The sequence below is a fragment of the Lissotriton helveticus genome, chromosome 1_1 (genome assembly GCF_964261635.1).
Source record: "Lissotriton helveticus chromosome 1_1, aLisHel1.1, whole genome shotgun sequence".
Lineage (NCBI taxonomy): Eukaryota > Metazoa > Chordata > Amphibia > Caudata > Salamandridae > Lissotriton > Lissotriton helveticus.
This window is the reverse complement of record NC_136057.1, coordinates 2000993566-2001001711: the sequence shown is the minus strand read 5'-3', so window position 1 is coordinate 2001001711 and position 8146 is coordinate 2000993566.

Genomic DNA, 8146 nt, shown 5'->3' with positions numbered 1-8146 from the left:
GCATCACCACTATATCAAATTTAGAAATATATTCAAACCAGTCCTCGTCATGGAGCAAAGACTCGAACATACAAGATGTAACAAAGAATCTGCCCTGTTAGGAATATCCAACGGTAAAGAATTTACAGGACCACTACCTGATGTAGCCTGGAAACTGCAGTCCTCTGGTGAGTTACAATTAGGTGATAGTCAATCAGTGTTCCCTAAGGCTGAAAGGGCAAAGAACTTATTGCTGGTCATGAGAAGTATCACTGTGGTAACGGTCTCCACCTTGAATTGCAAATGTTTATAAAAAAAACTCAAGTAGTACTTGTTGGTCAACTGTCTTTGTCTGTTATTAGAAAAGATCAAATGATGAGCCAACTCTGGCGAACAACAATTAATGACAATACAATCCCCTTTCAGCTGTTTATCCAAAGAGCCAATCCATCCAATCCTCCTGACAAATAGTATGTTTTTGTATTCTATGGGATGAAAGTCAGAGTTCTGGATTACTCAGAAGCAGACCTTGTTCTTTAGTTGGATAGTGGACTCCTCAGCTGATATCAGCAACAGTGGTACGTTTGTTAGTACAGCAACATATGGACAGCATTCAGGAGTAAGATTTAAATGTGAATGAATCCCCTTATACAGTTCTATGCCCGGCTCTTCTTTCTCCACACCAGCAAATGGTCTTTCTTCACCCCATTTATTTTGCCTGTCCCGGCTTGAGACAGTGTGTCATTAGGATCACCCTCTTCAGTTACATAAGACTTAGCATTGATGGAGCCAGGTGGCAAAATCTGCCTCACCCCCAACTGCTAACTGCATCATTAACTATATCATTAGTTGGTATGGTCAACACGGTGCTTGGCAGGCGAGCATCTACTTTATGCAGTTTAAATAAATCTGTAACCGTTGAATCCAGAGATCTGAACTTTTCCATCAGATGGACTATACTATCCTCGATAATCACTTTAAGTTGCTTTAAAAGATGGGCGAAAATAGATTTAATACTGTTGTTGGGAATATTCCCAGTGGCCTCATGGTACGCTTGGGCTAGAGGTTCATTACCGGGCACATTGCACCTTTCTTGCTTATGTTACAGGCCTGTTTAGACTGATGTTTCCTCTTCGTTGGAGGTCTTCGCTGGTGAGGTAATCAAACCATTTAAAACTGACCTTGTCGACAGACAGTCCAGGCCCTCCAAAGCAGTCCCAGAACCAGTAAAGTAAAACAGGGTTGGCCTGACATTTGCAGAGCTCAAGGGTTAGCTGTCACCCCGTAAGACCTGTCTCCATAGCTGTTCTAGCCAAAAAAGAATCCAGATTGGTGTTATGGGACTCACGATGAAAACTAGCATGGTCCTTAATGCCCGGTGTCTTCCTCTTCCCCATCTCAAGTCAAGAATAAATTCCACAGCCTCCTGAGACTACTATAATGGATACCCCCCAAAATAAAAGTCTGTTGGAAAAAGGTTACTGTCACAGTAGTTATCCAGTTAGAGCCAGTCTTAGGCGGAAAAAAAATCTGTGAAAATGCAACTCAATGTGGTAGATTTTTCAACCTTGAGCCATGGCCCAGCCCAGCCTCTTCCGGCCAATGACAGGCAATGACAAGGCCTTCTCTTGGCCTGGCCTTCACCCGGATGCATCCCGCTGGAATCCCAGTGCTTATAAGCATGTCAATATTGCTGAGCCTGGGCATTCAGACACCTTCTGGGCTTGCAGTCCCCAACACACTAGCATGTAAAGATTCCTCCCGATTGAGTCAAAAGAAAAAAGGTCAAAAACATTAAAAAATTAAGAAAAGGGGGCAGGGTAGAAACACCCTGACCCCCTAGGCATGCTCCCACAGGGACCCCAGGGCCATAAAAAGTATTAAAAAAAGAATCGGTGAGATTTGCGTTGGATCTGCGAATCCGGATAACAATTGTTTTTAAAAACACGCTTCATTTTATTTAAGCCCCCGGTTGGGCCAGGTCCTAGGGGCAATGATTAAAATAGATTTGGCCTCCGCAGCCCGGGGGACCACCATCTCCCTAGGGCTATGTTTATTAAATGTGGGGGGCCACGCGGGTCCTCAGCAGCCCCGGTGACCACCACCTACACTGAGCTTTATTTTCTAAATACATGTGCGGGGGCTCCTGCCTCCCCTTAGCAGCTGAGGGAACCACCACCTCCGCCGGGGCTACATTGAAAAGATGAGTGGAGGGCTCCAGCTTCCCCCCAAGGAGCCACGCACCACCAACGCGTTGCTATATTAAGCCCCCCAACACAGCCTTGGGGACCATCACCTCCCCAGGGCTTTATTATTGTTGGAGGGAGGCTGCACGTCCCCCCCCTCATGGAGCCATAAATGGCCCTGAGGACCGCCTCCCCCAGGGCCTGCTCCAGCAATGTCCCATGGTGTCCACCCCTGGGACATTGCAGTTTGCTATGGGATGGCAAGAGCACATGCTCCCATAGCAAACACAGTGCAGGCTTTGAACAAGCTAGAGCACTTTGCTTTTGCTTTTTCCAAGCGAGCAAACTTTGCTTTTTACCCCCTGAATGTCAGCAGCTTACTGGGGCCGGACTACGGGGGCCTTCATGCTCCCGCATTTCCCAAACAGCTGGCCATACCCCGGGGGAAGGGGTACCTGGGGCCGAAATCATCCTGGGGAAGGGCCCACACGGCTACCCCTCCTTAAAAAAAAAGGAAAAATGAAATGGCTTGGGGGATGGGCTCCACGGGGTTAAAAATGGCCCTGGAGGGGGGCCCACTCCCTTGAGAATGAATTTAAAAATTGGCCATGCCCCGGACCAAAATCGGCCTCAGGAGGGGGGCCATGTCACCTTCTGGCACACTGCTGGTGGGGCGATGAGGTCCCCTTGTATCCTGAGGACATCAGAACTAAAGTAGACTTCCCCCAGGCAGCAGTGCACCAGGAGACGCGTTTGCAGAGTGGTGGAGAAAGGGGTGTGGCCTCTGACCAACTCTCAGCAATCCAGCTGTGTGGGGCTTACTTCATCCTCCAACCAAGAGCACACCAGGAGGCGTGTTTGCAGAGTGGTGGACAAAGGGGGTGTGGCCTGCTATCAGAACTCAGTAATCCTGCTGTGTGGGACTTACTGGAGGTAATAGGAGGGGTAGTTGGCCTCCAAAGACGTCCTTGGAGACAAATTACACCTCCTGTTACCTCCAATACGTCCCACACATTGGGATTGCTAAGAGATCTTAGGAGACCACGCCCCCTTTCTCCACCACTCTGCAAATGCTCCTCCTGGCGCACTACTGGTTGGGAGATGAACTCCACTTTACTGCTGAGGGACCTTGAGGCTAAGAAGACCTCCTGGTTCCTCTTGAAAGACCTACATAGTGGAATTCCTGGGAGCTGGTCGGAGGCCCAGACCCGTTTCACTACCACTCTGTAAATGTGACTGCTAGTTAAACAAGCATTGGTAAAGTCAATAGGTGTCACCTATGGGCGACCAGATATTGGCTTTGGCAATTGGGCTTGGGGGGCTAGCAGGACATTGATAACGAGATGATTTAAAAAGGGTGTAAAGTGGTCAGTGCTGGCCACTTCATAGCACTTTTTCCCTTCGTCTGGAGGGAGACGAAATACAGATGGAGGTGGGTGGGAAAGGAACAGGGAGGGGAAGAAAAGAAACAGGGAGTGTAGGTGAAAATAAACAGGGGGTTTAGGGGAAAAGAAACAGGGAGAGGCGGGACTAAATTGAAAAAATAGCTAGTGTTGGTCAAGACCTGCAAAGACTCTAAAGTTGCCTCTAGACTTGGCCAGCCTGATGATCGTGCATAGGGGCTGCAGTGAGTAGAACAGGCACAGCCAGAAGCTGCCTCCCGGAGACCCCTGCACTGAGCATGTCAAATTGAGTTCAGTCCCTCACCCAGTTGCTAATCCTAGCGCCCTGTGACGCCCAAGGCACCTTTGTGAACCAGTGCATGGGATTAGATCAGCAAGTAGGGGGTGCGGCTGGAGTTAGTTAGGGACTTTAAGCAGCACCACTACTTCTGACACACTACATTAGGATGGACTGGCGATGGGGAGGAGAGTGATTCCTGACAAGCCAATAGGACCAGAGCAGAGTCAGTAGGCTGTCAGGAAAAGCTGACCAAGCCCTATCCTAATTTCTCAGTGTGGCCCGTGACAGAAGAAGGACTCTCAGAGGAAGTCGAGATCAGTGAATGGCTCCTGAATACACACTCAACCAACCATGTTAAATTCATTATGTCCCCGGTCACCCAACCCATGTATGGTCTAATCACAGCAGCGCTCCCATCTGTGGCAACAAAACAGCGCATACTTCAGTTAACTCCCACTGCAGCTGAAAGGTACCCGATAAAAGAGGCAGCACTTAAAAAACACACAAAGCCAAAGTACACCAACAAACCTATCGGATAGCGCTGCAAATAAACAGACAGAATAACAGAGAAGTAATACAGAGAGCACCGGGGATGCGTGTTAAAACATTTGAATATCACACATAAGCAGCCTAAAAACTTGCTAGCTATGTGAGGTATAACTACAGAGGAGACAGAAGGCCCGTACTCCCAAACAAATAATGAGTAGCCCCCCACGCACTTAGAGAGTAAGAGGGAAGAGTGCAAACCTGTCATGCTTATCTATGAATAATATAGCCTCGGGGCAACTTAAGTGAAGAAAAGCAGCCCACCATGTTTCAATGAAGATACCGCTGAGAGAACATTGTGAGCAAACGGGAGAAGGTGTGTGAGGCGAAGGAGGTGAGAGGTGGCGCGCGCTCCAGGATGGGGCTCGCGAGGCATCGCTGCTTCAGAAGCAAAGTGCCGCCGGGGGAGAGGTGAGCCGGGCGGACGATAGATGGTGATTTTTCGGGTGATTTTCCACGATGTTAAAGCAACCGCGAGCAGGCAAATACCAACAGCTCTTTTCAAGCACTCGTGCTTGTGCTGGCATCCACCTTGCGGGAGCGAGTAGCAGCACGTGGGCCATATGTTTTGAATTAGAGCGCGCACCGCTGTTCGCTCCCGCAAGTGCTTGAAAAGAGCTGACCGATTCCTAAAGGTCACTCCTAGAGCAGCGCTGCGCGCTACACTCTCGGCAAGACCTAAAAACCATAGAAATTCACTGAAAAAAACACACGTTTCAGGGACGCTATAGTTAGAAATTCGCATTTAAAAAACCTTAGAAATTCACGGAAAAAACAAAGGTTTCAGGGACGTTATAGTGAGGCTGACTTTTCACTCGTACAAAACCCGAGCAATTCAGCCGTTATAGTTAGCTGAGCTAACTATAACTCGCCCCCCCCCTCAATGCACTGCTGATGACATCACATTTTACATCACTCATGACATGGTCGGTGACATCACTGATGACACCATTGATAACATCTCAAATGACATCACTGATGACATCATCCAATGACTGTGAGTGTTTCTAAAAAGTTATAACGTCATTTTAACCTTTGTTTTTTTCTGTGAATATACATATATATAGGGTAAGTAGATATGGAGTCAAGTATAGTAAATGTATACTTACATGTAGGATATATGCCTTTCCTGCATAGTCAACCTGTATTTCTCACCTTTTGCTGGACTTTATATTTGTGCTGACTTTAGAACGTTGTGCACTTTAACCCTGCTAACCAGTGGTAAAGTGTCTGTGCTCCTCCTTTAAACATGGTTGAATTGGCATATTTCTAGTTGGTATATTTAACTTAAATAAAAGTCTCTGGTATATGGTGCAAAATGTACCAAGAGCCTTTAGGTTAAATGTCACCAGTAGCCTGCAGCATCTGTTATGTCATCTACTAGATTGACAGTGTAAAACATGGCTTCAAGCCTACCATGGTAAACTGGCTAAAGGCATTTTTAAATTTCTATTTGATCTGTCAAAATAAACACTTTCAACAGGTCAAAATAAACACTTTAAATATTAATTAGTCACCGTTATGTAGTCCACAAGGCAGGTGCATGGTATTTAAAAGTAGGGCATGTAGAGATGTAATTTTAACATGTTCTTACACTGGACTCAAAAGCTATATATCACTGTGGCAGGCCTAGCTGTCCTGTGTAGGAATTCAGAGTACAGATTAAAATTCAAATACTGTCTCTTGGGAATGGGACTAACTAGAAAAATATTCAAACAATTATTTTTAACAGTCCTCAAAATCCAAATCAATGGTGAAGATGGAATTTTAATACATATTAAGGAAAGGTAACTGCTAGAAAGTTAATGTTTCCTTGACTGAAGTTCCTGGAGGCTAATTTGCATTTGCTCTCAAATGTCTCCAAGCCAATGCTTAGCATTTGAATAGGTGTGAAAAGGGTATGCCTCATAGGAGAAAACAATAGGCTGACCTGAAGGGACAGAGATGAACCTCCCAGAATATGCAAGGTGGGGGCTGTGAGCATCCTTTTTGATATTAGAGTGTCAAATCCTGCTTGACAGGTCTGCTGGTTTTTAGATATCACACTGGGGGCGCAATGAAAAGGAAGGGGCAACAGAATGCATAAACAACTCTTCTGCATCCACAGTGTGGTTCCGGGAAACCCCTATTTTTGTTCTACCAGATTTCTGTCTCTGACCTTTACGTATAAAACGAAGGGCACACTTGAAAGAAAGGGAAAAGGGTGCCAAAATAATTCTTGTGTATCCAATGTCTGGTTTCTGGAAAACTTTACTTTTGTGCTACCAGACATTTGTCTATGCTTTTCTTGTAGTTGCTTAAAGCTTGATTTTAGAGTTCGATGCGGAGGGAACACTAGGATTACCATAGCAAACTCCCTACACACACACACACACACACACAATCCTCTGAGCCCAAGTTTAGTGTGACTCCACCAGGCACCCACTTCAGAACACAACTGGGCCTGAGGAAGATCAGAAGAGGACAGGACCTGATGTCTGTGACCTGAGAAGAGCTGTGAAAGACTGGACCTACTGCTTCTTGTTCACAGCACAAGGAAGTAAGTAAACTCCAAGGGTCATAAAGCTGACCTTCTGTTAAAGCTACAGGGACACAATAAGCTAGAATAGGTCTTTTCCTGCAACTGCACAGGTTACCACTGGCAACAGGACCTGGAGTAGACCCTGCTGTTTGCCTCTGCCTGATACCTTTTGAGCTCTATGTACTTCTTCTAAGGCCCTGAGGGACTTCAGAAGTGCACTTTTGTGGTGGAATAGGACTTATATGACTAAAGTCAGAAGGTAAAATCTTTGAGAAGGGCAACCCTGGTTGGTACATCCGAATTGCACTCTATTGCTGTCAGCATCAAATTGCGCTTAGGGCCAAGTCTACCATGACCATTGTCTATCATTGGAACTTTATGGTTCTTGGTGCTGTTCCTATACAATTTTATCTCTGCTTTCCTTTATTGAATTTACCTCATTTGGGAGTAATTTTGTTTATTAAATTAATATGACTATACTTTGCTAAATTGGTTTAGTTTTTTTAATGTTCTGCATTTTTAATGTATTCTTATTTTGGTACCACATAACAAGTTTACACACATTGCCCTAAATTAAGCCTGCCTGCTCTGTGCCACATCATCCAGAGGTTAAGCTCAGGTTTATTTAGTGGTTCATCCTGACAAAGGTTGTGATTATTCCTTAGAGTTGTCACTCACCCCAATTGATAATTATATTTCTTACATTTCCTATATACAGTAGCCTTTCAATATTTGGGTAAGCAAAGTTTTAGCCATTATATTTTGGTAGCACAATATTTCTTTGGTCGGTATTTCTATATACAACACTGTGAAATCACAATTTAAATCTTACAAATATGGAATGCTTCGAAAGCTGTGGTAGCTTTGGAGGCACATATATTAAAAATTAAACCATGCACAGAGGATAACACGTGGAATTGCATTGCATCCATTTTTATTTATAGTGCATATTTTCATGATATTTTACCTAATGTTAGTATCTGGTTAACTTAAATAAAAATCTAAATATACAAAGATTAAAAACTATATTTTTTACAAAGTTTTAAACACATGTCGCTAATACACTCCAGTATTTCTCCTCCTATCTTGAAGTATGTGTTTCATGCTCGAAAAATGTTATTTTTCAGTAATTATCTAACTTCTGCTTCCAGGTAGTACAGAAGCACCTTTGCCCTTTAAAGCATAGCACATGGGGACCAGGAAAGTGGAAACCATTCACAATGAATGTTCT